The following is a 5,647-nucleotide window of genomic DNA, read 5'->3' as shown; positions in this document are numbered from 1 at the left end:
AAGATTTATCCAAAGAATCAACATGCTTTGAGAACCAAACAGAGCACTGATTTGGGAGATCTCCAATCCAGTATTTCATGTCACATACGAAGAACATAAAGGGTATAGCCTTATTTTCTGTATCCATGAAACTGGTTAAGGTTAACTAAGTAGATAACGATACATCCGAGGGCTTTTGCAGAATTCGAATCACCTTTCAGATGTCTGCAAGCATCCTTGCTTAAAAGGATTCAAATAATGTAAGGATACAGCTAATTGCTTACAGACTAACGATGAACTTTGGAGGGTAGATACAATGAACAAAAGTACATGGAAGGATCTATATAAGAATTCCGACCTTATCCTTTCATCTTTGGCGTTTGTCTTTATGCTTATTCATGTGGGCAGGATATGGTTCTCTTTTTGGAAGAGTGTCCTGGGATTACTTCCATGTCATCTCAAGTGTGATCCAGAACAATAGTGACCTTTCAAGAGCTTGGTCCTTATCGTATCCGGTAGCCTGGAAGAGAATGATAGGTTTAGCCTTTTTTCCGAAATGTTGTATAGGATGGTCCGGAACAGAATCGCACCAGACGTAAGTGGTTGGCACAAATCGGTAGAAGAATGGTCTTCTAACCTGATCTGGCCACAGAAACACAAGAAACTGATCTTAGAACATTTTTGGTAATATTTGATCATATTATCCAAGAGAATGGACGCGAAGGAGGAAATGTTCAGCCACGCAACACCGCGCCCGCGAAGTGGTTGAAAGGGATAAAGAGAGATGAAGATAGCGCGTGTGGGCAGGCGAGGTATTTTATTTATATAGAAACGAGGAGATTATTCTTCGGGACGAAGAGCAGCTTTCTGTTAATGTTGCCTCCTTAATAAAAAGTTATTAAAATAACCCATCGATGGGTTCGAAATACGACGATGATTTCGGATTTCTTTTGTTCGCCGCGCGGGTTGGATGAACTCCGGGGGTACGTTCGGAGATGGAGAAATTATGTTCCATTCGGCGTAATCTCGACGGAGGACGATAAAACGCCCCCGGTGTTTCGGGGAGATCCAGCTCTGTCCAGCTGTCCGAGGAAACACGGTCGTATCTAGGTGTGCGATGGTCGATTCGAAAAAATTCCGATAAGGTTTCTGAGGAAAGATATTTACGTCTAAGAGGCAGGGCCAGATCAATGTACCAGGAAAATGAAAAGCCGGATGAAGAAGTTGCGTGGAAATGTACGTGATTGCCGTGCTTGGGGTGAAGTTTCATCGTTTTTTCGACCGAAGGGATCAGCAGACTCAGCGCTCAGAATCTAGTGCTCATTTCTCTGAAAATGAGGATACAATGGGGAATTCTCCTCAATTTAGGTTATTACAGCAATGCAAGTTTGAACTGAGCTTCATCCATGATTTTTTTTAATTCACCGCAAAAACTATTCAAAATCATTCTTCAAATAGGAGGTTTTAAAATTAAAATCACTTCGTTTCTAATTTACGATTTGGCAACGGCGCCTACTAGAAAATAAAAAGAACAATGGCTTGTTTATAACATAACAGCTGTTGATTTACAGCCATCATAAGGCGCGTACTCACTGGCGAGCAGCAACAGCAACCTACCATAAAAATCCCATAAAATTTTACGACCTTCCTGGTTCGTCGCAGGCTTCATAGACAGCCATCTTTGTCTATCTCATCAAGATAGTGTATTTGTTGTCCTTTAATATCAACGCATATTTCAGTCGATGTTGCAAACTTGTGCAATAGAAACGGAACGCTTTAAATTTTAAATACCCATTTTTATTTTTCATTTTTAAGTACTTGAAATAATTTTCTTTTTGAAATGGTTATTTCAAAATGTGACGTTACAAAGATATTTCATAAAAAATACATCATTTTCGTCAGAAGGAGTATTCCCTATTAAGTTGAAAACTAGCCATTAGCAGTGAAAAAACGTTCATACTTTCAGAGAGTTCTCTCCATTGATATATTTGCATACTTACAATAATATATGGAGGCAATTAAAAAACAATTTGTTCTGATGTATTAAGTTAGGTGTCCACCTACGGTTGAGCTGCTTGAAAATTGCAATGGCAACAGTAAGCTTCAGAGATTTAGAGCGACAACACATTAAAGAACAAATTAAAGATTTTACCTGATGGAAGCTGCAGGCTAAAAAGGTTCATTCTGTTATAAGCACCTTGGAAACATGGTTCAATATCAGATGGGGCCTCCTCTAGTTCTTCGTATTGCTCTTACTCCATTGTGACAATGAGGTTATCAATGAAAAATTGAGGAATGTTTTGCCAAATGTTCGTCAAAGCATTAGAGAGCTGTTCTTATGTCTGCGGTGGGTCAGGTAAACGGTGTAATTGCTGTGACATTGCTGACCAAACAATTTTGGTTTGGAGAGAGAGCAGATCAATCCATTCGGTTAATGTCATGCTTTTCTATGCGGTCGTTGATACTACTGGTCCGATGTGGACATATTAACGTTGATTAACAGAAAATTTTCGGACATACAGGCAAACAATATATAATAGGTTCTACAAACAAATCGCGGTGGATACGTTAATGAGGGGGGCCAATTGAAATAAATGTTTTACGAAACGCACACTGAGCCACCACCGAAAATATTTCTTGGTGTCATCAAAGTTCGTTATACCGTTGACTCCGTTCTGGCCACACCAATTTGCGCCCATCAGATTCATACGACGAAATGTGGACTCATCTGTGAACTGGCAAGATCTCCATCTATGCTCTATCAAGTTCTCTATTCAAGGGCTCAACCGCCCAACGATATCTTACTACTCAATCGCCTGCGATTGGCGTTTGCGGATATTTTTACCGTCAAATTGAAGCTTTTCCGATTTCTTTGACAAGTATGTATCCTACCGGTAGCTTGACAGAATGAGCTACTAATTGGAGGTGCCGTGAGGAAGCATCCGATCTTCTGTGAATATTATAGCTCTGGCTCTTCCACCCCCATGAGCACGGGGGCAGCGTGGTTTAACCAAAACACAATTTTTCAAGTTGAAAGGCTTCTGAACGCATGTTAAACTCGAGATAGTTAATCCACAATTGATACTACACAACAACCAGATGAGTTGCAATTGCAATAGCCCATTATCGCACATAGGGACCACAAAAAATTTCGTACACCAATAAGAAATGTGTTTCTTATTATTATTTTTTTATTAAGTGTAATGAGGACCATATATGTGTCAGTGATAAGTGAACATATGCCTCCCCAAAAGATATGTCCACCAATACTGAAAATTTGAATCAAGTGCGAAAAGTAACTTTTCTCTCTAATAAACTGACAATTATTGAGTGGTGTTGTAGTTACTGCGTACTTATACAGGGTGAGTCTTTGACTCGTACAAATATTTTAACAGTAGATTCTTGAGATCAAAAAAATTACCTTTTTCCTTCACCATTTTTCCCGAATCGGCTCGGTTTAAAAGATACAGGCTGTTGAAAAACCATAAAAAATGTTATTTTTAGTTCTATATCACAAACGGTTTTATCGAATGAAATGAATTTCGGAATATAGTTTTTCATTTATTCGAACCCCGAACCCAAGATATCACCCACGTCTTCCAGTTTTCTCATTATGACCATAACGTACCACAAAACAAAAATTCAAAGAACCCAACTCTAGGAACTAGGTTGGACGCTATCTAATGAATATTTGACTGTTCTATAAAATAAAAGTATTCGTCATATTTTCTCGTATAATGCGCTGTTTTCGAGTTAAGGTGCGTACAGATTACTCTGACGTGACGTGGGCACACGTCATAATGCGCATGATTCCAAAATCCAACGAAGGACTTTGCGCGGAAGCGTTCAAATTGTTCTGACGTGACGTGGGATTGCACGTCCAACATCACGTCAGACCAGTTTGAACGCTTTCGCGCAAAATGCCATGTTAAATTTTTTAATCATGCGCATTATGACGTGGGCCCACGTCACGTCAGAGTAATCTGTAGGCACCTTAATTTGATGTTCCAAAATTAAAAAGTATCTGTGACAATTGGGTAAGTACTTTGGCTGAATACAACCCTGTTTAAAAGAAAAATGGGGAAAAATGGTATAGGAAAAAACTGTTTTTTTTACCTCAAGAATCTATTGTTAAAATATTTGTAGTAGTCTAAGATTCACCCTGTAGTTATTATTTGAACCGGGGTCATGGTGGCTCGGTTAACCTTCCGGGAACTGCGACCATGTAGATCTTTTCTTCTCTTAACCCTTCAATGCATCTTTCAATCATTTATACGTAGCAGTATAATTCATAGATATGATAAATTGAGAATAAAATCAACGTAAACTAAAAATAGAATCAGCCATTTAGTCCCAAAATCGAACGTCCTATCAGTATTCTAACGTCAGCTCTCGTCGAATAAGAGATACATCAATAACGAGCAGGTCGATAGGAGGCATTCCACAATAAAGCCAAGTGTGGGATTATTGATGATACCGCACAAGATCAGAGATGGCATTCCTTAATTCCGATGTTATTCGGAATAAATATATCTTGTTCGAGAGTTCCAATATAACGTGGGTTACATGTGGAAGAGGAAAAGGATACACGCTGTCATGTCCCATGCTACCCGTTGTTGGTCGACGATAAACCATCTGTAAAATTATTCAGGTCTGTCGGAATCGATTCACCTGTCCGGCTGTTTAATTTGGAGTTTTCTGGCTGAAGTTGATTGAAGATGGACCCGGGAGAATTGAATTGTTCGTCGTCGAGTACGTGGGCCACTCGAGGATTTCTCGAGAAGTAAAAAATATATATAGAGGGTGTGCTGATTATCTTTGTCCAAATTTCACTGGTATACAGCTTCTGGCTTGTTATTTAAGCTGAGACTCTTTTAATTTTGATAACGCTAATATTTCCCACGTTGAATTACAGAATTTGTTGGGTTCAAGCTCGTGACTACAAAAGTCACTCAAATCAGGACATTCTTCATCGATGTTTATGATATATTGAAGGATGAAAGACAATATGTGAGGATATGTTGAAAGATTCTTAGCCTACTATAGAACCAAACAAAATTTCAATGTCAAAATATTTTATTACTCAATATATTCTCCTCTTAATTGGATACATTTGTTACAGCGAACCTGCAACGTCTCTATAGACCTTTCGAAAAAAAATGTTTCTTCTTGCTCTGCAAACCAGACCTCCACAGGATTTATTACCTCCTCGTTGGAAGGAAATTTACGATCCTTTCAACTTTTTTTCAGTCGAGGAATGAGATTATAGTCTGAAGGAGCCAAATCTGGTGAATAAGGGGGGTGTTCTAGTAATTCAAACCCTTAATTACGAATTTTCTGCATGGCAACATGAGATTTGTGTGCAGGGGCGTTGTCCTGCAAAAACAAAACATCTCTGGATAGCTTTCCACGTCTTTTCTCTTTAATTTTTTTTCCCTAGAGTGGTTAGTAATGTCGAATAGTAATCTCCGGCTATTGTTCTACGCTTATCCAAAAAATCAATCATGATTACTCCATGGCAATCCCAAAAAGCTGAAGCAAGAAGAAGAACTTTTCGTGCAGATTTCTGGACACGAAACTTCTTAGGTCTTGGAGAACCAGAGTGTCGCCATTCTATCGATTTTTGCTTCGTACTCCATCCATAGTAACAATTCGGTTTAAGGAGTCT

This window comes from Coccinella septempunctata, chromosome 9 (genome assembly GCF_907165205.1).
Source record: "Coccinella septempunctata chromosome 9, icCocSept1.1, whole genome shotgun sequence".
NCBI classification, from domain to species: Eukaryota; Metazoa; Arthropoda; class Insecta; order Coleoptera; family Coccinellidae; genus Coccinella; species Coccinella septempunctata.
Note: the sequence above shows the minus strand (reverse complement) of the source record.